Below are 26,873 nucleotides of genomic sequence, written 5' to 3'. Positions count from 1 at the left end.
ATTTCTCCATCTACTCTCTCTCCTCTTCACTCAAAAATGCTTAGAGTTCAGTAAGCCTCGGCAATCACATGCAGATCAAATTCAAGGTCTCGCCCTATCCTATCTTTTCTGAGTGCTCCTTTTTTTTTTTTTTTTCCGCTTTTTAGGGCTGAACCTGTGACATATGGTAGTTCCCAGACTAGGGGTTGAATTGGAGTTACACCTGCCAGCCACAGCCACAGCAACACAGGATCCAAGCCATATCTGCCACCTACCCCACAGCTCACAGCAACGCCAGATCCTTAACCTACTGTGCGAGGCCAGGGATCGAACCCTCATCCTCATGGATACCAGTCAGGCTCGTTACCACAGAGCCACAACAGGAACTTCCCGAGTGCTCCTTTCATGCACTGCAAAGTTATCCTTTTTAGCTATTTGACCAAAATTCTATTCTTACAAAATAACCAATAGCATGTAATTTTTAGGAGAAAAGACACAAGAGAAAACTAATCCACAGCAATGTATGAATGACTGATAGCTCTAGCTAAACATAGAGGTCCTGGCAGCAGCACTGATATTAAGAAAGAGAAGCCTATCAGGCCAAAAGGAGTATATTCATTTTGGGCTGAATACCATTCTTGTCTTTCCTCAACTGTAATAGATCCTACATGGGGACCTTCCTTGTCCTCCCTCAACTAATGCTGATTTTGCATGTATAGTTGGACATTAGTCCAAAATGACACAAGATACCTGCTTCCACTTTTGGAGTATTGTGGGGGCACTTATTTTGGTTGGCAAAGGATGCCAACCAAAATAAATGTTGGTTATAGACACTGATGGGCATAAGGCAGTCTTCCAAGGAGACTCTCAGATACGTCCATGAGAAACACATTGAATTTATTACCCTGAAGAGGATTGTTTGCCGTGGTGGTAGTGATTGTTTTTTTACTCATTTTTAACAGGGAGAAACTGAAAGCCTTAAATGATCGTCACCTTGTTGCTTCTAACAATGTTTTTGCTGTATTACAGGGTGTCTGTAGTTCCTGACACACGAACTTTTTTGCCAGTTTCAAAGTGAAATAGTATTTGGGGCATGCCACCTAGTGGCGATAGCATTTGGTTTATTGCTCACTGGAAGAAAGTAAACCAGACCTTAGTAAGTCAGTCTCTTAGGCTTGAAAGCCAACATATAGGCCATCTGGGTCATTCTTTAGCTTTTACGTAAGCCGGCAAGTACATCACCTTTTCTGTGGACCCAGACAGAAAAAGACAGGCAGTTCAAAGCCACTGGGGCTCAGAAGCCCACCCACTCCTGATTCCCTAGTGAAATTTGAACTTTGGTGGCCTGCCTGGCTGGGGACACGACCCTGTATCCCCACAGGCTTCTTGGCAGTCCCAGCAACAAATGCTTGGAGAACAGCAAGGCTCTTTCTGAGTCTTAGCCTCAACTTACTGCCTGTCCTCTCTCTGACCTCTTTTCCTCCCTCCCTTCTCCTCCGCCCCCCACCCCCACCCCCTTGGCTGCTGCTGGCTTGCTGCACGTTCCCTGCTGTGTTTACTGCTTTTCTTCCATGGTCATGCTTGATATCCCTAAGAATCACCATATAAGACTTATAAAAACTTGCCATAATTTTGTTTTTAAATTTCATTTTTACTTCTCTCTAAAAGGAAAAGGATTCATTCTTAATGCAGAGCACTGAAAAAATGGAGAAAATCACACACAGACACAACACCATCATCAACTAGAGATAATCACTGTTAACATTTTGGCAAGAATCTTTACTGTCCCTTTTTCCTAATTTGTGTGTGTGTACGTGTTTAAAAACAACCCCCCCCAAATAATACACTTTTCACTTAGTGATAGATCGTGAGCATTTTCTCATGTCAATAAATGTTTTTCTGCTACATGATTTTAGTAACTGCATCATAGGATATACCAGACTTTACTTAATTACTCTTAAATTTGAGGAAAGTGAGAATGGTAGGGAGTATTTTAAGTTCATAGTCACATTCAGTTCATACTTTATTGCACTTCTGTTGTGTGTTATGCTCCAGCGCCAGGCAATTTTCATATTCATAACCACATTCAACCTTCACAGGGTCCTTATGACCACCTATGAAGCACTGTGATGCCACCTGGCAGAAGAGGAAATTGAAAGGTCTGCGAAGTTAAGTAGCTTGCCCAAAATGACACAGTCTGTAAGGGGACACACAGAAAGAAAACTTTGGTCTCTGGATCTATAGCCCCTTAGCCACTGCCTGAGGTCCTAACAGATCGTAAGTATGAACATAGCTTTTCTGAGCATTCTCTCTGTCTTCCTTATATGACTAGAGAGAAACCCTCACGAGGAGACTAGTATCAAAATGCCTTATGTGGGGAATGTGAAACATGGTATGAGAAAGTGGAAGGACAACCGTCTAGACAGATACTTCTGTGTATTCATGGCCCCAAGAATAATAACTGCTGAGTGTATACATTCTCAAATATTCTCACAAAACCTTGTGAAGTAATATTAATATATCTTACGTTAAGGTTAGAGTAGTAGTTGGTCCAAGGTCACTCTGCTGTCAGATGGCAGAGGTAGAATTAGAACACAGTTTGTCTGACTCTGAAGCCCTCTTAGCTGCTGTCCAAACTTCCTCTCCATGTTAAGTAGGTCTAAGAATTTGACAGCAATATGGTCACAGGTCTTACTCCTGGTTTTGAAGGCGTGTGGAAGGGAGTTATACAACAGAGGAAGAGGAAGAGACTGAGAAAAATGGAAGTCTAAAGTGAAATGAAGCCCAGGAAAAAACATAAAAAGCCTGAAAGAATTCCAGTTACATTAGAAGTAAACTGAGGAAGGTGGTCTGGTAATCTTTGATTCAAAAGGTTTGGAAAGCAATGCTGACCTGTGGAAATGGTGAAAATTTTGTTTTGAAAGCAAAGGAGAAACAAATGAATAGTTGTTAGAAATGGTTTTTCTTCCGTACAACACCAGTACCTTTTCCAAAAATGATTAGCTCAAAATACTCATATTACTTATCATGAAACCACTGAAACGGTCTTTACTACTGATTATTTCAAAAGTTTATATATACTGTAGGGTGAAAGATGAGCAGCAACATTACTTTTCAGGCATTGTGTGCATTTAGACTGCTCCTGTTCCGGTTTCTTCATCTCTGAAATAAAATGGATAATAGTCTCTACTTCACAGGTGCTGTGAAAATTAATGAATAAATACTAAGAGTTGGGGAAGGACTAAAGGAACATGTTAGTATATGCCATTATTATATCTTATTCCTATTCTGAAATCATAATGCTCTGATGGTGACACCTTAGTCATTGCCATGGAAACGAATGATATATGCTATCTTTTGCTCTGGGGCCTCTCTCCATCCTCCAGGCAGTTGCACAGACTGCCATAAAAATAAGATTAACTCCCTCTTCTTACCATCTTTAAGTTCTTTCACTGATTTATAAATGCCTTTTCTACTAAACTTTTCTGTGAATGTATCCCTATGCCTCCACTTCCATCTTTCTTCTCTTAATTTTCCCCCACTCATTTCTATGGGTATGATTCTGGGCAGCATGTTTTTCTATTCATTTGTCTCATCTACCTTGCTTCTTTCATCTTCGTAGGTGGGAAAAATTTTTGTTGATTCAACAAGTTATTCCTTGACCCTATTAATGTCTGCATGGAGAAGCCAAGCCAACTTAAAAGTTATCAACTTTGGGAGTTCCCGTCGTAGTGCAGTGGTTAATGAATCCGACTAGGAATTGGGTTTCGGGTTTGATCCCTGGCCTTGCTCAGTGGGCTGCCGTGAGCTGTGGTGTAGGTTGCAGACGCAGCTTGGATCCTGCGTTGCTGTGGCTCTGGCGTAGGCCGGTGGCTACAGCTCCAATTAGACCCCTAGGCTGGGAACCTCCATATGCCCGCGGGAGTGGCCCTAGAAAAGACCAAAAAAAAAAAAGTTATCAACTTTGTTATGGCAGCCAATTACTGAGATTTTAATGTCTGTGTGGTGTTTTGCTTCCGTTATTAAGAAATCACCATAAGTAGATGGCTTTAACTGTAATTCTTGAAGACAAGTGAAAGAACATCTATAATACTAGTTATCCACCTATGAGATATCAGATGGATATCATACCAGATTGTCTTAACATTTTGTAAATGAGTTCAATTAAATTTTTGAAAATCTGATATTCTTTGTTTCTTGAGAGGTTATTTGGCACATGAAGGTATCCTTATTACAACACTTAATCTGGAACAATGAAGCATATAAATTCCATAGTGAATATTTCAAATATTTTTCCATGTTACCAAATAGCTTTCAGTTTTCAAACTAATACAGCAAGACCTGACCCTGCAGTAACACAAAATAGTATCTTGCTTTGAAGAGAACATTCAGAACCACTTCTCTTGCAACTTTCTGCCAGTAGTCATTTTTTCAGTGTTAAACTCTCTCCCCCCTTTCCTCCCCTTCTTTTCAGTCACTTAAGATGAAAAACAGAGAAGAAAGTACACTGATTTAATAGTTTTCCCACCCTCCAAATAATCTCCTTTAAAACATTCTCTTTCACTTTAGTTTCTCTTTCCCAGCAGGAGGCTAGCATCTAAGCATCTGACATCTTGCCACAGAGTGGCTGTGAGTATGTGAAAAGCACTACAAAACTGTAGGAGCAGCTAGCTAAGCCTCGTTGACAGGGAGGAAGTAGTGGGAGCTTGGCTGTGAAGTGGGTGCCTTGAGGACAAGTTTCCTATCTTCAGAATCTCTGTACCTGAATTTCTAACTCAAACTCAGGCTCCAGCAAAAGTGGGCCTGGATAACTCGAAAAGTGCTGGATGGCTCCTGGTTCAGGGGGCCAGTGGGGGCCTATCAGGCAGGACTTGGAGGTGTCATCCTTCCCTCAGCTTGCCAATCTGGGGCTGGAATGAAAGTCTTGCATTGACTTCTGTGTCTGGCTTAACTCCCTGAGCCCATATGCACCTTCTCCCTCTTCTGGCCAAATGATCTTCTCACTGCTGGTTCTCATCCCAAATGCCAAGCTGAAGGTAGGACAAGTCACTGCTTTGCTTTGCCATACTCCAGCATTTGCAGGGGGCAGCTGACCAAAGGCCAGGCTGGCTGAAGCCTCATTTAGTTCTTATGATTCTGCAGTTACAAAAGAATTAGACTGAGTTGAATCTAAAGTTAAACTAGGAACTCCCATCATGGCTCAGTAGTTAATGAACCCAAGGAGCATTCATGAGGACACAGGCCCAATCACTCAGTGGGTTAAGGATCAGGCGTTGCAGTGAGCTGTGGTGTAGGTTGCGGACGTGGCTCGGATCTCTCATTGCTGTGGCTCTGGCACAGACTGGCGACTACAGCTCCAACTGGTCCTCTAGCCTGGGAACCTCCATATGTCATGGGTACAGCCCTAAAAAGACAATAAATAAATAAATAAATAAATAAATAAATAAAGTTAGACTAAACCAGTGTATAGTAAGCCATCAGCTTGGTGGCCTCTAAGGTAATCTGTCCTTTTAGAATAAAGGACAAGCAAGTATCAGTGGCTCTCATGGCTCACAGGAAGCCCAAGTCCTTCAGCATTTCCTGCATTTCCCTTCCATCTCCCTCACTGGAATGAACCCTGCAACACTGCATGCCAGGCACTGTATTCAGTTTTTTACATGCATCTCTTAATTGTATAATACAATAACGCAATTGTTATGTGTTGTTATTTTTTCATTTTTTAAAAGATGATAAAATGGAAGTTCCCCAACCATTTTGTAGGTCAGGGCTTGATATATATTGAGGCTTGAGAATGTATGTTATTAAACTGAAATTTGACCAGTTCTAAGGAGTTAGCCTCATCATGGTGGAAACTTGGACTCGGATGAAAGCAAGTGTTTCTCTTAATAGTGTGGAGATATTGACTCAACACTAGTCCCTGGGAGTTATTTGAGGGCTACTTTTCCTTGACCCTCTTAGAGTCCCTGGCTGGGTCTGAAAATTAAAATGACAAAGACAGATTAACATATAGAAAAGCATGCAAACTTACTGAATATAAGTTGTATGTGATATGGGAGCCCTCATAAGGAAATGAATATCTGATGAAATAGGTCTGTGTGCTTTTACAATGGGTTTGATAGAGTGGTCAATGTTGAAATATGATGGGTTAGGGAGTATGAAGTATATCTAATAAAGAGGGGAAACCTTAGCAAGATCTATTTGTTAAGATTCTTTAAGGTCTGTTTGTTTTTGGAGATAAGGGTGCTCCTTTCCCTCATGTATAGGGAAGGTACCTCTCATAGGAGAGTTTTACGACTTTTCCAAGGAGAAGGCTGTGGTGGGCAAAGGCCAGGGTGACCTTCCTATTTCTACTGTTTTCTCAAACTCCTCTAGCTGAAAATATTCAATATTATGCCAAGGGGCCATATTTTGGGGTAGCATGTCTTAAACCCCACCAGGGTCAGTCAGTCTTCTTTTTGCTGTCACTTGACTATAGAGTGGCTGGAAAAATCCCTTCCAATTACTTTGTAATGCTCAAATGTGTTAGGTTTTATTTCAGCACGTCCAAATGTGTTGACAGGTACAGCTTGTAAAGGTGTCTGTGTGGCCCAATACATTGGCTTTAATCAGGGAAGATAGTTTCTTCACTGCAGGATGGATGTCCTCCCACCTTTAGTGAGCTAACACACATTGGGAATCTCCTAAAGGGGGAACACAAATATTTAATTGATACTAAGCAGTGCTCCTCTCCCACATTTTTTTGTCTCTGAAGCTAGGATGCTTCTTATGGACAGAGGGACAGAGATATCTTCTAGTGGCTGTTGGTCAAGTAGCAGCTGTGCACTGGTAGTCATTGTGTGGGCACATGTGAATTTGGTGGCAGCTATTGTTGTCATATGTCAGTTGAGTTAGGAACATTCTTACAACACATGTGATGTTTAATTGCTCCTGATTAATATCTTTATAAAGATCACACCATGATTTGGCTCTGGAATGAAAAGTTACTATACATGCCATGAGGTATGGCAACAGAACAGTGAGGGCAAGTGTATGTTACAGCAGCAAAAATTCATCATTGCAGGGTTGACAGCAATTTCTTATTTTCTAGCGAAACAATAACCCAGTGCTTGATAGAACTTGAGAAAGGAAGTACCCAGTGACTGAGGTTCTATTTTGTTACTGAGGTAGGTGCAAAAGGATTGCCTACCACATGTCAGAGCAATGCAACAACTCAGGAGAACTGCCAAATCCCTGGAAGAGCATCATGTCTGAGTTTAACTGGCACAGCCTTTTCTCTCTTAGTAGTACATAATTGCCACTTTACAGGTCTGATGAAATATGTTATTGTGAAGCATTTCCAATCTCACTTGACCACAGATTCTTGTTTCCTCAGGAACATCTCTTGGAACAAGTGTTCTGGGGAATATAATTGTGATACTATCTACCACTTACGATCAGCCAGTCACTATTTAAATACTTCATCTATATTAATTAAATGAATCCTCACTACCATCTCATGAAGTAGGCCTTACTATTACCTCCATGTTGTAAATGAGGAAACGGAGGCACGTGGAGATTGAGACACTTGCCTACAATCACACGGCTAGTGTAGTGGAGCCAGGATTCTGACCCAGGCAGGTGGTCCCAGAGTGTTTGCACTTTGTTACTACAGCACATAGTTGGGGAAACTCTGTCCCAGCCACAGACTGGAGGAGTGCCACCATTCTGACCCATGGTTTAAAAATGAGTAAGTGCTACAACTCATACTGATTCTTAAAATATTCAGCAGGAATCTAAAAGGGGGGAAAAGATTTCCCTGCTCTTTGTTGTATTGTGAATACATTATTTCCTTTTAGAAGGAAATATATACTTAGATGACCTACACTCACTCCATGTTATGACAATTAAGAAAGAAAGTCACTTTCAATGGAAGGCTGAAGCATTACAAACTTGACCTGAATAAAATACCCGGAACAAGCCAAATAAACATCAGCCTTAATTTAGGCCATGTCTGAATGTTCTGAAAGGATCCGTTACCTTATAGGCTGCTGCTCCAGTGAAGGGTAAACTAGTGCTTTTTTTTCCCACAAAGTTGGGGGGATTCACAGATATGAGGCCACTTTGTGCCACTCTCCCCATCTTTTGACTAGCTACTATTTGTGAGAAGATTTCAGTGAACCAGATGGACTTACTGATAGGTGTAACAATCTCCCATTAGCTCAGCCCCTGGGGAAGAGGCAGGTGACAGAAGGATTTAGGCAGTGAAATGAAACTGAGAACAAAAGATGGTGTTATTGCTTGGAGCCACAGTGCTGTTCAGGTGTCATCAGCTCAAGTTTCCCAAGCAGGTGACCCTGAGGACAGTTATGCATATTCCGTCTCCCTAAGAGGTTTTGAAGTGTGCAATGGGCTTTCTCCCCATGTGGGTTGTTTCCTGAGATAAGTTTGGCCTTCCTAAGATCTGTCTGGCTTTATAAAAGCTGCAAGTGAATACAACAGCTAGTACCCTACGGTAATTTAAGGAAGGTATACTCTTTAGGAGACAAAATGCTGTTCAGTTTCTATTTATCTGTGCCAGCTGGGTAAGAAAGGAAGATGATTCATAGCCCAGTCCAGGGGGACCAACGAAAGGCTTGATTACACCTTGGTTCCAGGCTGTCTTGTGGAGCAAATGCCTTGGCATTTGCGGATTTCAGAAGGACTGTGATGATTACACATAGTCCAAGAGTTAACCTTGCATTGGGTTTTATGAGCGAGGGAGAACACGCAGGTGTTAGAACAGTTGTGGACAGGATCTTTTCTGTTCATCACCCAAGAAGGATGAAAGATATGGATTCTACTTTAATATGCGAATTGCAGCTCCAAAAGAAATCACATGGAGATGGCTATCTTTATGGCAGCTGGCTAAATGGCAGCTATTGAAATACAAACAAAGGAGACATTACAATTTCCAAAGTTGAGAGAAAGCTAACGAATGGAAAGTTCTAGTGCCTCACAATAAGTCATCCTTGTGTACAATAGCTGCTCCATACATATATTGTGGTATAAATCGACTGGTAATAAAATTTTGACAGGTTTCATTCCACTAAGTATAAATCAAGCTTCTGGGCTTAAGCATTAGGGTTACTCTTTGTTCTGGAAAGCTGCAAACTAGAAGGACTTGATAAAAAAGTACTAGAAAGAGTCCAGCTGTTAGCTATTATCATGTTTCCTTTGAACATACTATACAAGGCACGTATGGTTACAGAGAGACTATCTGAGGAGATTAAAAACCATGGTTACATTAACGCACACCGGTCTCGGGGGAACTGCATTCACTTTTCTCTCACAGTGTATGCTTCCTGCAGCTTCTCTGCTTCATCTAGCAGGCTGCCTTTGCAATCTGTAGTGCCTCAAGTCACTTTCAGTGGTGGTGGAGGATCGAAGTCATTAAGGAAGAATAGATGCCAAAGGCAAGACAGCAAATAATCCACTCGAATGCCAGTCAAGAATGCATGTGGCAGCTAAAACGTCCGCACACACACAAGTTTTTCTGGAGGTAGAATGACTCCTGTTTCAAAGTGATCTTAATCGTGCTTAATGAAGTGAAATCTGAAGTTTCCAACCCTTACGGAAATCATCTGAGCGTAGAGGAAACATATTCAAATACCAATGAGGTAGTATGAAAGATGAATTACATGACAAGGTTTCTTAATTCCCGTTTCATTTTCTAACTTACTACTGTAAGCAGATAACCATTCCAAGAACTTTTTTTTTCTGACTCACTGGTGGCATATGGAAATTCCCAGGCTAGGGATGGAATCCGAGCCACAGCTTTGACCCGAGCTTCTACAGAAACAACACCTGATCCTTAACCCACTGCACCACAGCAGGAACTCCCATTCCAAGAACTTTTTAACTAGGTATGCAAAACCTCTGTGTGGCAATCAGGGCAGATCCTCTGAAGCACCAGCCTCTGAAGTGGGTAGAGAGTTCTGAGGTAACAGGCCACCTTTTTCCCCTCCTCTAATAAAAAGCCCAGAGGTACAGACTCCTACTTAGGCCACAGGAAAATGACTGATTTGTTCACATCTTCAACTCATCACTTTAACTGTGTGCTGGAGAAGAGCTACAGTTTTTCCTTCACACGCAGGAGGTGAGGAGTGCTGGGGGGAGAGGACAGCCCAGGTTTTGGGGGTGGTGCTTTTGGGGGTTAAGCATGCAGGCTGTTGAGCCGGTGACAGAAGAACCACTAGCCCTGTTGTACTCACTTCTGAAGAGTGAAGGCCTAGGGTTTAGGTAGGTGTGGATGAGCTGTTTGTGGAGAATACGTGACTGATAATCAAAGAGACACAAGTTAATACAGCACTTCATTATTTGTGCATAGCCAAACTGTTCCTTGGGGCAAGGTAATGAAGAGAGCATGTGACTTTCAGAGCCCACTATGGAACATGTGCCTCCTCCTAGGGCAAAGCAGTTGCCAATTTACAGGGATGCTTACTTCATCACGACTGAAGGTCACGGCTGGCTGAGCTCTCAAAGCCATCCTAGTGGCCTCACTTATAAAAAGAGAGTAAGGAGGTGGAAGGTGGGCCTGGATGTCATTTCAGGTGTCTTCTATGATTCATTTAGAATCAGAGAAAGAAAGGGAAGATGAATTTCATCCTTTTTTTAAAAAAGTGAGTCCTACTTATTCATAACCCAGGAATACAGTGATTTTCCATAACTGAAGTGAGGATGAATCCTATAATTTCTTTTCCTTTGGTATTCCATGTATTTTCTGCAATATAGTCTTCCTAGATTATATTTTGCATTCTTTGACTTATCTCTGTATGTGAAGATTACTCTGCGTTAGTGATCAACCGTAGGCAAGATACTTAAACTCTCAGTGTCTCAGTTTCCATGGTTGTAAAATGGAGTTAATGATAGTGCTACTTCATAAAATTATTGTGAGCATTAAACAAATTAATATGTGTAAAGCTCCTTAGATGAGTACTTGGCATATAGTAGAGTGCATATTATTATTATTACTATTATTTTGTATTATTACCAAGGTTTTCTGAGTCTTTACCATTTACCTACGATTTCCCTTGGTATAGGGCAGGGAAGAGGTGGAGCAGGAACACTGAAGTTTAGGAAACATTACAACCTTCCAGGGTCTTATAATCTAATACACATAAAAATGAATATTTTTGAAACTACATGGAGTAATATGCTACAAAATATGTAATCAGAATCAAATGATGGTTTCGGGTGCTGCAATAACAGAAAGAGTGCTTATTAAATGGGTTTATGCTCTTCAGGGAGAAGGCTGAGTTTGAGCTGGGCTGAAGGACAGGTAGAACTGAGGTGGATGGAGAAAAGGGAGGTGGGTATTCCAGATGAGAACAACATGCAAGAGAGCAGAGAGGCCAGAAAGAATGTGAGATGGTCTCAGGGCAGCAGGAGACAGAGCTGACAAAGCAGGTGAGTGGAAGGAAATAAGACTGCACAGAACAGAACTTCATTATGGAAGTTCTAGAAAGAGAGGTAGAAAGGTATAGGAAGCTCTAGAAAGAGAGAGTAGTTCTCCCTGCTTAGAGGATTCTCCACCTTATGGGAATGAAAACAGAGGAGAACAGCAAGTTTCTGAGTGAAGGACAGAACACCAGCCAGAGACTTTGAAAAGATGTCCAGAGTTTGGGGGTTGGAGGCTGAGTCTATGGAGACTGATGAGGAGGCGGTTGTTTTGGTTGTGTCAGAGGAGATAGAGGCCAGTCTGGAGCATAGCAGAAGGAGGAACAGGAACGAAAAAGATTGAAGTGGCATTTCGAGGAAAAAAACAGGAAAGTTATTAACAAGGCCTATCTGTCCACTGACTGGATAGAGGAAATGAAGTAGAGGGTAAGTCAAAGATTATTCCCTATGTTCAAAACTGTGGGTCTGAGAATTAGAGATACCATGGAAAACTAGAGATACCATAGAAAACTAGAGATACCATAGAAAGCTCCTCATTTGCTCCTCTCCAGTTAAAGGGGGAGAGGAGCAAGTGAGGAGTTTGTCAACGCAGAAATATAGTTGGCAGTGAGAGTATAACCTCCAGTAATGATAGCTCATACTTATTTACTATGTGCCAGGCACTATGTGTTTTACACATAGACACTCACTGAATCCTCACGGAAACGGTTTGAGATAGGCGCTATTATTCTTCTCACTTTATGAGGAACAAGGGGTTAAACGGTGACACGGTTTACACAGTGAGACTGGGATTTAAACCCAAGCCATTTGATTCCAGGGCTTGGGCTAGACCATCACTGGGCTTAGTACTCTCAAGAAGTCCAAACTCTGACAGGAAGTGAAGATGGAAAACAACAGTTGGGAGTCATCAGCACAGAGGTGTTAATTATAGTTAGGGGAACGGATTCGTCTTCCAAAGGAGAAAGCAGGCAGACAGGAGAGCAGATGGCCAAGAACGCATCCTGGGGGAGGCCCACACCGAGGAGTGGAGCACGGCGAATGTGTCGAGCCCCAGGGAGGGGGAACAGATCTGAGAACAGGCTGCAGGCTTGGCCGTGAAAGGACTGGTTTGGAGAGGGACCTGGGCATAGAAATCAGGGTTAAGGGAAAAAAAAAAAAAAAAGTCTCATCAGAGACTAGAGGCGGGGAATAAGTTTTGTCAGGGAAATGAAGAAGAAAAAAGAACAGGATAGTCAAATGAAGGGATTTCTTTTCTTTTTGTTTTTGTTTTTTCCAAAATAAGAGAGAACTATACCTCATGAAGCTAGAGGCAACAGGGAGAATGCAAATGGAAAAGGAAGGGAAAACATATGGGACAATCCTATAGGAGTTTTAAAGGGAGAGAATCAATAGCTTTTACTGTAGCTGTGAGGAGAGGGCTATTGGATTGTCAAGTGTCAGGGTTGGAAATGGTCCTTAAAATCTGGTCATTTGTCTGGCCCTTGAGATAAAAAAGGAGAATAAACTTGACATGCAATTAGCCCCTGCCCTCAAATTCATTTATGTAGCAAAAAAATACATGGTATCTCCACTTTATCTTTTATGCATCTTAATATTAATAAATTCAAATGACTGGCCCCTTATAGTCTGTTTTCCTCACAGAAGCAAGGGTAGTTAACTTTTCTTTTTGGTCTTTTTATGGCCGCACCCATGCCATATGGAGGTTCCCAGGCTAGGGGTTGAATTGGAGATGCAGCTGCCCTACACAACAGCCACAGCAATGCCAGATTCAAGTCGTGTCTGCGACCTACACTGCAACATCGGATCCTTAACTCACTGAGCAAGGCTGGGGATCAAATCTGCTGTCAGATTCGTTTCCACTAAGCCATGATGGGGACTCCAGCAAGGGTAGTTCTTTAACGATGTCAATAGCATCATGATACTCTGATGTCCAAAACCCTGCAATGGATTTTTGTCTGTCTCAGAATAAAATTCAAAGTCCTTGTCAAGCCTACAAAGGCAAACCTACCATTCCCCTGCCTGCCCCCCTGCCCCACCCTAGGGCTTCCTCTGCTCCAGCTACACAGGCATTCCTCAACAAGCCAAGGATGTTCTCATCTCAGAGTCTTTGAATAGGCTGTTCCCATGTCTTTGATTCATTCATTCAACAAATATTTCACGAATGCCTATTATGTGTCAGGCACTATTCTAGGTATTTGGGATACATGGCAAACAAGGTGGACAAAGAACTTTGCCCTTGCTGTGCTTACATTTCCACCATGGCTCATTCCCTTGGTTCAAATGTCACCTTATCAGAAAGCTTCCCTGACCACCTGATCTAAAATAACAATCCCTTCCCACCACCTCCATTGTTCCATATTCCTCTGTCCTCATTTATTTTTCCCAATAACACCTATGCTGACATATCATGTCATTAACTCTTTATTAACTGTCTGCTTCCAGGAGGATGCAAGCCCTTTGGCAGGGACTTAGCTTGTTTTAGTCTTTGCTGTAGTTCTAGAATATGGTCTAGCAAATAAGGTGCTTTCAAACATTTGCTGAATAATTAATGCATATGCTTGGTGAGCACTTTTAATTTGTAAGCCCATATTTTCAATTCTGAAAATATTTCTCACATTTTTCTTGGTAATTTCTTCCTCAAATTTTCCTCCTGCTTTTTCTTTTTTTCCCCATTCATTATTTTTTATATTTATTTATTTATTTTTTAAAGTATAGTTGATTTACAATGTTATACCCATTTCTGTTGTACAGCAAAATGACTCAGTCATACATATACATACATTTCTTTTATGTTTTTTTCCATTGTGGTCTATCACAAGAGACTGGATATAGTTCCATGTGCTATATAATAGGACCTCAGTGCTTATCCATTCTAAATGTAATAGTTTGCATCTGCTAAACTCAGACTCCCAGTCCATCCCACTCCCTCTCCTCTCCCCCTTGGCAACCATGAGTCTGTTCTCTATGTCTGTGCGTCCATTACTGTTTGGTAGATAGGTTCATTTGTGCCATATTTTACTTTATTTTATTTTATTTTATTTTTTGCTTTTAGGGCCACACCTGCAGCATATGGAGGTTCCCAGGCTAGGGGTCTAATTGGAGTTACAGCTGCCAGCCCCCACCACAGCCACAGCAACATAGGATCCTTAACCCACTGATTGAAGCCAGGGATCGAACCTGCAGCCTCATGGTTACTAGTCAGATTTGTTTCCACTGTGTCACAAAGGGAACTCCAGTTTGTGCCATATTTTAGATTCCACATATAATTGATAACTATATACAGTATTTGTCTTTCTCTTTCTGACTTACTTCACTTAGTATGATAATCTCTAGTTGCATCCATGTTGCTTCAAACGGCATTATTACTTCATCCTTTCTTATGAAACACAGCTTCTTAATCCATTCATCTGTCAATGGACATTTAAGTTGTTTCCATTTCTTGGCTATTGTGAATAGTGCTGCAATGAACATAGGGGTGCATGTGTCTTTTTAAATTATAGTCTTGTCCAAACATATGCCCAGGAGTGCTGGATCATATGGTAGTTCTCTATTTAGTTTTCTTAGGAACCTCCATACTGTTCTCCATAGTGGTTGTAACAATTCACATTCCCATCAACAGGGTAGGAGGGTTCCCTTTTCTCCACACCTTTTCCAGCATTTGCTATTTGTAGACCTATTAATCATGGCCTTTCTGACTGGTGTGAGATGATACCTCATTGTAGTTTCTGATTTGCATTTCTCTAAAAGTCAGTGATATTGAGCATCTTTTCATATGCCTACTGGCCATCTGTATGTCTTCTTTGAAGAAATGTCTATTTAGGTCTTCTGCCCATTTCTCCATTGGGTTTTCTGGATTTTTTGCTGTTGAATTGTATGAGTTGTTTGTCTATTTTGGAGATTAAGCCCTTGTCAGTTGCATCATTTGCAACTATTTCTCCCACTCCCTAGGTTATCTCTCTTTTTTCTTTTTTATGGTTTCCTTTGCTATGTAAAAGCTTATAAGTTTGATTAGGTCCCATTTGTTTATTTTTGTTTTTATTTCTATTGCCTTGAGAGACTAACCTAAAAAAATTGGATTGGTTTATGTCAAAGAATGTTTTGCCTATGTTCTCTTCTAGGAGTTTTATGATGTCATGTCTTATGTTTCAGTCTTGAAGCCATTTTGAGTTTATTTTTGTGTATGGGGTGAGGGGTGAGGGTGTGTTCTAGTTGCACTGATTTACATGCTGCAGTCCAGTGTTCCCAGCACCACTTGCTGAAGAGACTGTCTTTTTCCCATTTTTACACTCTTGCCTCCCTTTGTTAAAGATTAATTGACTGTGGGTGTCTGGGTTTATTTCTGGGCTCCTTATTCTGTTCCATTGGTCTGTATGTCTGTTTTGTACCAGTACCACACTGTCTTGATTACAGTAGCTCTGTAATATTGTCTGAAGTCTGGGAAAGTTATATCTCCTACTTTGCCTTTTTTTTTTTTTTTTTTCTTAAGGATTGCTTTGGCAATTCTGGGTCTTTCATAGTTCCATATCCTACTTTGCCTTTTTTTTTTTTTTTTTTTTTTCTTAAGGATTGCTTTGGCAATTCTGGGTCTTTCATAGTTCCATATACATTTTTGGATTATTTGTTCTATTTCTGCGAAAAATGTTATGGGTAATTTGATATTTTCTCTTTTAAATTTCTATATAAAGTCAGATTTTAGACCTCTTCAATGACTGTTGATGTTCATTGTCTTTTATTTCTTTTCAAGATTTTTTTTTCCCTTTTTGGTCTAACTTACAGGAGATGTCCTTAATTTTATTTTCTAACTCTTACATGGAATTTTAAGACTCTGATATAATGTCTTTAGTTTCTAAGAGTTCCTTTATGTTCTCCCATTGTTTCTATTATATTGGTATAATCATTTTACCTACAGGCTGGACTGAATCGGTTAAGGCACAAATCAACTTTATTCTTTCCCTGTTAAATCCTATTAAATGCTCTTCCTGGACACAATCTCAGGTAGGTCCCAAACTTTTTTAGTCACTCAGAAAAAGAAAAAATCCCTTGGTTGCTTTTCATGATAAAAACGTCCTCCTGTTAGTGACTTTGAAAGTTTGCAGTAGTAGAAAACTCTGATCCCCTTCTGTTTTCCCTTCCTTCTGCCTCCCTCCCTCTAAACTTGTGCCCAAACGGGGAGAAATGCATAAAAGACTTCTCTGCCTCCACATTTTACGTTGTCTTTCTCTTTCCCATGTTTACTAGCTGCTATTTCTGGCCTTTCCAGGGCCAAGCTCAAAGGAGAGGTGATTAATAATAATAATAAAAAAGATCTTTCATAGATTGTGCAGTGTGTAACCTGATGATTTCCTCTGTGGTGGCAGGTGCCAACTGCTGGCTCTCCCCCAAGGGATGTTTGGGAGGTGTGCCCACAGAGGATCTTTGACTGCAGCTCCCTTGGTGTGGGTGGGGCTGCACAGTAGTAGCCGCCTCGATACCACCCTCAGCACCTGGATTTCTGGCAAGCCTCCATTGGATCATGTTTCCCCTCCAGGCAAGAGTCTTAGGTGGGAGTGAACATGACCCTCAGTTGGCTCCCTCTCATCTATCCAACTTGGCCAATGAGGAAACTCAGACAGTCTTGCCCTACTATGGGCAGAGTGTAGTCTGTTCTTAATGCATCAGCCTCTCATCATTCTGCCATTAAACCAGCAACCCTAGCGGTAATTTTTCACTATTTTGTATGTCGCCAAGTAGGAATTAAGTAACAGTCTTTCTGTGTCACAAAGTTCCCCTGAAGCTCCTCTCACCCAGCTTCAGGTAATGGAAGGCATTATCTCCCTCCAAACAGATAATTCAAGGTAGCATTGTTTAGGGCACAGTATGTGGAGAAAACTGGACAAGAGAAGGGCATAGACATTAATTTTTATCCAACTAGAAGAAGAAAAGAGACTTTCTGACAATGTATCTCTGTAAGCTGCCTAACAGTTCACTTGACACTAGGCAGCAGAAATGTCCCAGCTTGGCCCCAAGGGAGACATGCATCTCTGACACATCACCTTAGTCTGAGATTTGTATCTCTTAACCACAAGGTTCTAGAACAGACAAAACATATGCCTCCGGTACTCACAGAGACAGGAAATAATATTAAGAGAGATATTATGACAGATACACAGATATATCAGTATTTTATAGATTTCAAGGGGCCATTAGAGAATAGTTGTCAGAAGGATGATCATGGGCATCAGACAGACTTGGGTTTGAGTTTTGGCTCTGTCACCTATTAGTGTTCATCCTCAGGCAAATTATTGAACATAGAATTTTAACTGTCCTCAAATGTTAGCAGTAACACATACCTCCTAGAGAGTAGAGTTGTCAGTGTGCTATGATGCCTGTTGGTAACTTGGCACTACAACATCACTCTTTTCTAAGACTAGGAACTTCCTTTCTCAGAATCCTCTTTCCTATGTGGTTCCAGGTTAGAGTCTGAATGAGACTTTGTGATTTGTGCAAGGCTTGGGAGGCAGAAGTAAAGGGAGACCACTGTTGTGGGATAAAAATTGCCAAGGTTCGTCAGGGCTTCACCAACACAGGGACTCACAACCCTCTCCATGAGCTCTCTCTTGGTCATTATGCAGGATTCTCAGGCTCCCCCATGAGCTGAGTTTCTCCATCCACACTCCAGGGCTTTAGGCTGAAGATGTCAGTGACTCTCCCCTCCTACAGCTGCCACCTCCTAGACCTTTACTTCCCTAGCTCCTCTCCAGCCACGTAAGCTCTCATTTCTATAGGAAGTCCCTTATTCCTGAACCACTTACAGTGGACCTATTTTCCTGACAGAGCCATTGTGATACAGTATATACAGTCCTAGGACATGTAGCAACTGCTCAATAAATATTAGACAATAACAATAACACAAATCATAAAAGGTATTGATCATAATAAATTTGAGACTTACAGATTAATGATGTGAGAAATGGGTGAAGGGGGTCAAAAGGTACAAACTTCTAGTTATAAAATAAGTTGGCTTTTTTTCTTTTCTTTTTTTTTTTTTTTGCCTTTTTAGGGTCGCACCTGCGGCATATGGAAGTTCCCAGGCTAGGGGCCGAATTGGAGCCACAGCTGCCGGTCTACACCACAGCCATAGCAACGCAGGATCCAGACCATGTCTGCAACCTACACCACAGCTCAGGGCAACGCTGGATCCCTGCCCCACTGAGCAAAGCCAGGGATTGAACCCACATCCTCATGGATATTAGTCAGATTCATTTTCACTGTGCCACGATGGGAACTCCTAAAATAAGTTTAAGTCATGAGGATATAAAGTACAATATGGCTAGTATAATTAATAATATATTGCAATTCGAAAGCTGAAAAAAGAGTAGATCTTAAAAGCCCTCATCACAAGAAAAAAAATTGTTAACTATGTATGTATGAGGATAGCTTTAACTTACGGTGGTGATCATTTTGCAGTATATACAAATACCAAATCATGTTGTGTACCTAAAACTAATATGGTCAATTATGTCAATTATTCCTCAATAACAAGAAGGAGAAGAAAAAGAAATAGTTAAATTATGTAAGTTTAGGAATAGCAACAATGAGGAGTTATACAAAAGGAGACCATACCTACTAACAAGAACTGCCCATATTTCTATAACACTTTTCAATTCATGAAATGTTTGCACATACCTTACCGTATTTGCCTAAGATGAAGCAAATGTTGGAAATGGACACTCACTTTCTTAACAATAAAAGCCCATGCTCAAAAGAACAGCACAACTAAAAGAAGAAAGTGGTTTATTATAAAAAGAATATTTATTTGACTCCTGGATTTGTTCCAAAGTTCTTTTTCCTCGGAAGAGAATGAAGCTGCCCTCTGGCTCATGTGTCCTCCTAGTGCTATGATGTGAGACTTGAATCACAAGGAAAAAGCAACAAACCCCAACGGCTGTCCACATAGTTGCAAAGTTCAGCTCTCTAATTAATGTATTGGATACACACTTTATGACATCTACTTGTTATTGTGCTGTGTGATAATTATGCATAGATAGTAGTAGCCAATTTATAAATGACCTTAATTGGAATTAATTTTACGGAGTCAATATATTTTTCTCTTTTGGGCTCACTCACATTGACAATTTTCCTTAATACTGTGTTTTACACCCCTGTTTGGTAGAAAGACAAGTCCTGGACCCAGATCCTCAGGTCCAGTTTCTGTTTTCCTTGCTCCCATCTAGAGCAGGGATTCCTGGGCTCCTCTCAGCTCTAATTCCCATCCTTCTCCTTGCCTGGATCTGACTTTCCTAATTGTTGGCCTGGTACCAACTCTACCAAAATCTCTGGAAATACAATGCTATGGATGGTCTTCTGTGGAGGCCAAGTATAACACTGTGCCACAGGGTCAGGTAGAGGAAGCCATCGTAGGGAAGGAAAAAGGCACAGTGAAATTCAAGCCAAGGGCCGGAAAGAAGAGTACAAGTGCTGACGCGTGTCCTTCTTCACTTCTGAAGGTTTGGGGACTAAGACTCTAATGGTCGTGTTGAGACTAACTCCCAATGAGAGCAGAGGTGTTTTGGTCTCTGGCTTCAAACACATGTTGCTTGTTAGGAACCCTGACTGCTTAGTAAGAAGATGCTTACAGTGATGCACTGTCCATATCCTGCTGCTACCGACTGTGCTCTCTGATGTCAGCCTGCTTAGGGATTACCTTCACTCCAGAGAGCCACCCTGCCCAAGGTCAGGCCCTTCCCCTGGAAGCCCAGTATGGCCTGACACAGGACAACTCTGGCGAGCCATGTTAGTGCTAAGGCTACCTTGCAGTTTGACTTCTATTCATTCCTGCTCCTTTGCCCTCACTCCAGAGGTGTGGACCCCCCAACCAGGGTTCTTACTAATAAACATTCGGAGCTTGCAACTGCATCTTGGAGTCTGCTTTCCAGAGAACCCACAGACTGCTCTCCATGCCACCCTTATATTGCCATTTTTGCCTCTGCCATTCTCTTTGACCTTACCAGTTTGTACCTATTTTCCTCACTTACTGTCATTTTTTAGAGGTTTAAGATGGACTGGAGATAAAAAAGAGCATCTAAACTATCATTGTGCAAGTCAGAGTTAAAATGCAAAGAACATCGCTTATTCCAGGAATTCAAAACAGAAAGGGTATCTTCAGAATATTCAATGTCGAGGCAGATTTGTTGCAGTAATAATGGCCCCAATTTTCATTCCTCCTTTACAATGTGACTTTTTTTTTTTTTTTTTTTTTTGGTCTTTTTTGCTATTTCTTTGTGCCGCTCCCGCGGCATATGGAGGTTCCCAGGCTAGGGGTCGAATCGGAGCTGCAGCCCCCGGCCTACGCCAGAGCCACAGCCATGCGGGATCCGAGTCACATCTGCAACCTACACCACAGCTCACGGCAACGCCGGATCGTTAACCCACTGAGCAAGGGCAGGGACCGAACCTGCAACCTCATGGTTCCTGGTAGGATTCGTTAACCACTGCGCCACGACGGGAACTCCTACAATGTGACTTTGTAACTCCTCTTTCCGTCATGGGATTGAGTCTATTTCCTTACTCCTTGAATCTTGCTCTATGGAATATGGTAGAAATGACATGCTGTTTCTAAGCCCAATCCTCAGGAGGCCTTGCACACTCTGCTCTTCTCTAGGAACTCCATGAAAACAATCCAGGCTAGCCTGCTGAACAATGAGGGCCGACACAGAGCAGAGATGAGCTGTCTGAGCTGAGCCATGAGAAACCAGCCAGCCTCTAGCTAACCCATCAGCTGACCACAAACATATGAGTAAGCTCAGTAAGCTCAGCAAAGCTCAACCTGTACAGTAGAACTGGCCAGTGGACTGACAGATTCATGCAATAATAACAGTCGTTGTTTTAAACTGCTATATTTAGGAAAGTTTGCCATACCACACTATCGTGGCAATAGATGATTGATACAAGTAGCTTACAGAATCATTGGGAAGTCTGAAGAAGTAGACCCTGGGGCCATATCATACAACAGATTCACAGATTCGCTAAAGTGAGGAAGTCATAGAGCCAGGAAACTCCCTGCTAAGCTGATAATCCACTGCTGCAAGCCCTGGCACCAGAATCCTGTCACTTCTGCTATGATTAGGAAACAGCTAACTCGGACCCATGCTGCTGCTGTTATTGCCATGATTGAATACCATCATGGTAGATGACTGTGCTTTGCCTTCCTTCCATCTAATTCAGTTTATGTAAGTGCGTCTCATCAGAATATAAGTTACACCTGAACTTCAGCCTCAAAGGCATCTAGGGTCAAATAGGGTCAAAGGGATTTTTAGCTTTCCAGCTTATGAAGTACGTGAGAAGGAAGTTAGAATGGATTTGGAGGGAGTCAGCCTCGGTATCTGCCGTAGCTATGATTAACCAAAACTAGCAAAATTCCTAAAACTTATTTCATAGGTAGTGCTCAATAATACTGAAACAATTTCTTTAAACTCATATATTTAGTATATTTCACAATGGGGCATATCACTATACTGTCAAACATCATTAATTCAATTAACAGAAGTTGAGAGTAAAGGATGAACAACATAATACTAAGATTTTATGAAGTCATTGCTTCAGCAATATTCAAATAAAAATTTCTTAAGGGAACCAACAACAATAAGTCACTAAAGAAAGGAAAACTGATTTCTGTTCTGAAAAATTCTTGGTCTCTTATTGATACTTGATATAGCAATGCTAACAGGAAAAAAAAAAACACAGTGATTTCAGAAGGAATAATAATAATAATATTTGGTCTTGACCTATATTTATTAAGCACATATACATAAATGTGATTAAAGAACATTTCAAAATTTATTTTGGCATAGCATAGAGATTTATAGTGTTCTTAGGAAGTCAAGTGGGTAATGTCCTCTGATCTGACCTTAAGACACGACATCTGGTTTTAAGAGGTCAGAGAATTAGAGCTTCCAAATCTGCCAAGCTAGCAACTCTAGAAAAATCTGTGGGTGCTTTTGTAGGGACATGATTTAAGATGATGAATAGTCAGAGAAGAAAAGGGAATATAATTCTTAGATAACAGAAACTTCAACTGCGAAGGTGTTAAAATGAAAGGAATTTTGCGCCCCCAATTTAGTTCCCTAGGTCTTGTTCGGTGGAGGCACCATGTATTATTATGGTACGTGAGGCTTGCAGTGGCTTATGCCTTCCTGAAAATTACTTCACTCAGCCATAACCTTGTATGGGAAGGAGCCCCTCCGACTCACACACACACACATTAAAAAAAAATAGTCCATGTTGTCAGGAGAACCTGGAGTGCCTCCAAAAGGTGCCCCACTGATTCAAAAGCCAGACACTTCTTTGTCAACAAAGGCATCTGGGGCTAAAAGTCTGGAGGGCAAATTGCACTTGGCTCATTGTTAGTCTTAATCACAGACCTTGTTTATTTGGTTCTTACTGACATTAATGTGAAGTATCAGCAATTTTGCTTCTAAGAAAGAATCCCCTGCCTTAATTTTTTCACTTTTTTTTTCAGTTGCGCAATCAGAAATTCATTCATATGAGGAAAAGGCAGTTAATACCTCTGGAAAAATGCCAAAGAAAGTGGCTGTCAGACTGATTGCTTTTTGGCAAAGGCTGAGCTTAAGATTTACCAAGGAAAGCCCATGTAAGTGACCCCAGATGAAGTTACAAGCACCAGAGCATTGCTGAGCTTGGAGACTGGAATTTCAGTTACCTGGTAAGGTATTTCAGAGAAAACTATACATATACAACTGCAAGGATGATGTCCTACCATGTTGATAAAATGGTGATTTCTATAACAGCTTTGCTCCCATGTCTGAAGCAATAAGGGAAAAAAAAAAGAGACAACAGACTGCAAGTAATTTACCTTTAGGGAACGAATCTTGAGCAAGTGTTAGTTAAAATCTTCTTGATCTCTGGCCTGGATTCAGCTACCTGAGGACATAACAAAAGAGAAAGTGAAAGGTCTTCAAGATCAGGTATTTCCCAGGATGGAATTTAAAAGCAGCTCCAGTATTCTCTCTACTCTTTGGTTCCCAGTTTTAGATCAAGCTTTCAGGCTCTGGATTTAAAAGCATCTTGAGAATTCCAGCATGCTCACATTTAGCTCCTTCCTTGCTTCCTTCTCTTTATCATTTCCTGTGTTCTTTGTGTACATGTTTGTCCCCTCATTTGATGGTAATCACTTTTGAAGACCCGGGCTGTTTAAATTTTGTTGTCTGTGTAAGTGTTTTGCTTATAGAGAACACATTTTTGTCTGTTAAAGAAAAATGAATATAGTTAGGCGCAAGCACAAATCCTCCAATGTTTCAGGTGCTACTGAGAAAATGATGGGAGATTGCTAGATTTGTGAAGTGACTGACTTCCTGTTTTGAATAGAATGAGTAGTATATTTATACTTCAAGTACAAATAAAAGTTGCTTTAAAGGATCTTGCTATGTTTTTGTCTCTAGAAGAGGCAAAGGCCCTGTTGTGATAAATATATCATATACATATATATGAATCAAAGTGACTTTAAAAAGAGTCAATGGAAGGACTATTAAGTAGGAAGATACCCCTAATGATAACTATCAATACCATAAAATTGCCATATATTTATAAGTTGAATAAAATGCTCATATTCATAGCCACTGCTAATGGAATTAGACTCATGAGGGAAAAAAATGTCTGGGCGTGATGCCATCACATGACATTTTTTTCTTTCTTTTCTTTGTCTTTCCTTTATCTCAACTGATGGTATACTATACACACTCTTTTACAACTTGCCTTTTTGGGGGGAGGGGCAGGGATCATGCCATGTTAGCTCATAAAAAAAAAAATGCTTCTTTCTTTTTAAGGGGGCATGCAAGTCAATAAGATATCGTCTCAGTTGTTGTCTCACTCTGGAATCTGCAGACCCTGTTAGCTCTCTGTTAGGTCTGCTAAGAGAGGACACTAGAGAACCTGGAAAGTTCTCTCTTGCTAACGTTTCCTCTCTGCATCCCTTACCAATGAATGACCTTTGCCTCCATGGTGGCAGTTGGTTGCAGTCTCCTCAATCCCATCTCTTACCTCTCTTTTTTTTGGGCGGAGGGAGGCAGTCTCATTTTGTCCCCTCAGAGGCACCAGCAGAAGCTGGGCAGTGACTCCTTCTCAGAGGTCTGACCACCTCCCAGGAGGTCTCTCCAGCCTACTTGGGGCTGCATTTGAATCACCTCAGCGTTTTCCCTCCATTCTTCTAGCCTCAGGGTGTGAGGTGCTTCTTAGAATTACCATGCTCTCTTTCTCCTTTCAGTTTGTTTAAGTTCTCCAATAGCTTATATTAAGTTTTCTCTGTTGAAATGTTTCTGGTAGTTTGTTTTCCCAGCTGGGCCCTGACAGATATAGTATGTACTTGATGTCTGAGGGGTCCAAGATCCCTCCTGGATTTGCTGGGTCAGAAAGTTGAACGGAGTAGTTCCCGTTGTGGCGCAGTGTAAACAAATCTGACTAGTAACTATGAGGTTGTGGGTTCAATCCCCGGCCTTGCTCAGTGGGTTAAGAATCTGAAGTTGCCGTGGGTTGTGGTGTAGGCCGCAGACGTGGCCCAGATCCTGAGTTGCTGTGGCTGTGTCGTAGGCCAGCAGCTACAGCTCTGATTTGACCCCTAGCCTGGGAACCTCCATATGCAGGAGCAGAGTAGCCTGTGCTGTGTCTGGACCTGCTGCTCTGCCTGTTCCTGCTCTGGCTGCTCTGGGCTTTGAAGGAACCCTAATGTGTTTAACTAGAATCCTACAGATGGACATTGGAGCTGCTTCCAACTTTTGTTACTATAAACAATGCAGTAAACAACATTAAATGAATTGTTTTTTCACATATGGGCAAGTATATCTGTAAGTTAATGTATAAAAGTGGAATTGCCGGATGAAAGCATTGCCAAATTGCGTTTATAGAGGATGTACCAGTTTAGTCTATCACATGCAATAAACAAAGTCTATTTGCATGAGAAACAGAGAGATCAAGAAAGGGAAGAGGGAACCAGGTGTGACACCCTTAACTCAGTAAGACCACCTTACTTAACTGGAAAAGAGAACACAGAATGGGATCCATCACTTGAGGAATTACGTTCTAGCTTAGACTCCATGGACTTCACTTTGCGCCCTCTAGAGAGAAGGAAGGCTAAAATATAAGAAGAATAGCTAAGACATTTTGGTGCTCATTCAATAGAGGGTAACACAAAGAATGTACCTTGTCACAGATCCCCAGTAGGGTTGAACAGCCTGAGGAGGTTCCATGCTGTGCCCCATGGTAACTCAGTCCCTAGTAAATGTTAGTGGCAGGCAGAGGGACACCTAGAGATGTGTGGTTATTGGGAGAAGTGGCAGTGTTGCTAAGCAAACTATACGTGGTCACTGTAAGCACATGTGAGACACTTCCTAGGGACTCCCCAGAACACCTAGGTGGAACTGTGTATGGTCCGTTTTCTGCAGTAGCCCAGAGTGGTAGGACCTGGTAAACACAGGCTACAAAACTCTCATTTACTGAGGTAGGCCCTTTTTTTTATGTCTACATCTTTGGCTCATAAACAGGATTTTGTTATGAGTAATAAAGTAAAATATTCTTTTTCCTTGAGTCCTTATAGCATATCTCAGCAAACTTAAGTCATGACGAAGTCATTTTTTTTTTTTTACCATCTGCTGTTTGGTTTTCTTGTCATTTGTTCCTTGCTCAGCAGTTATCATTGCCCTTGTTTGGCAGGCAGGCCACATTCTACATACTTGCTTTTACTGATTTCACCTTAGCAATAAGTGGTAACAAAGCTGTGTGTACAACCAGGGCTGTGTCTCTCCCACCCTGTAAGATCCAGGCTGCTATCCTGCAGAGGATTTTTGTTTTATGTTCCACTGTGTCTTGTTTGTTCCAGTCTTAATTTACACGACAGAGATGCTGTCACCACCAATTAACATTTATCAAGGGCCCCCTAGATGCATGGCTGCATAGGGACTGATTTAATATTCTCTTTGTTTCAGATATCAGGTGGCTCCTTCAAATGAATTTTTAAGTATCTCAGTAATGATGAAGAACAGAGACATCAATTAGGATTCAGAAGACAGGTCTCTGTAGAAAGTGCTTAAAGGAGAGCATCAAGGATTGGTATTAATATTTAAAAGTTTACAAGAGGGTATCCTTTTCTTCAGTCAACAAATGAAAAAAGTAAAATGAAACTGCATCCATTGTTCCTGGAAGAAGCCTGGCAGCATTCCATTCAGACATCTAACTTTTGATTGTCCCATTTTCCCTTTTTTTTTTTTTTTTTTTTTGTCTTTTTAGGGCCACACCCACAGCATATGGAGATTCCCAGGCTACGGGTCCATATGAGCTGTAGCTGCTGGCCTACACCACAGCCTCAGCAATGCGGGGATCCACGCCGCGTCTGTGACCTACACCACAGTTCAAGGCAACACCTGATCCTTAACCCACTGAGCAAGGCCAGGGATCAAACCTGCCTCCTCATGAATACTAGTCAGATTCATTTC

General features: G+C 41.3%; 2 long non-coding RNA genes across 2 annotated transcripts in view; one reads left to right on the top strand and one right to left on the bottom strand.

Moving 5' to 3' along the window:
- LOC102164628 overlaps nucleotides 1–26,873 on the bottom strand; it is a 63,105-nt gene that overhangs the window by 35,378 nt on the left and 854 nt on the right. Inside the window, exon 2 of the long non-coding RNA XR_002344013.1 lies at nucleotides 23,246–23,313. This is a non-coding gene — a long non-coding RNA (uncharacterized LOC102164628). The remainder of the gene's footprint in view (nucleotides 1–23,245; nucleotides 23,314–26,873) is intronic.
- On the top strand, nucleotides 1,512–26,659 carry LOC102164543. The gene is made up of 3 exons (XR_002344012.1): nucleotides 1,512–2,256; nucleotides 22,892–23,095; nucleotides 26,367–26,659. It is a non-coding gene; the product is annotated as an uncharacterized LOC102164543 (long non-coding RNA).

Source organism: Sus scrofa, chromosome 5, assembly GCF_000003025.6.
Source record: "Sus scrofa isolate TJ Tabasco breed Duroc chromosome 5, Sscrofa11.1, whole genome shotgun sequence".
Classification (NCBI taxonomy): domain Eukaryota; kingdom Metazoa; phylum Chordata; class Mammalia; order Artiodactyla; family Suidae; genus Sus; species Sus scrofa.
This window is presented reverse-complemented; position numbering and strand designations above follow the sequence as displayed.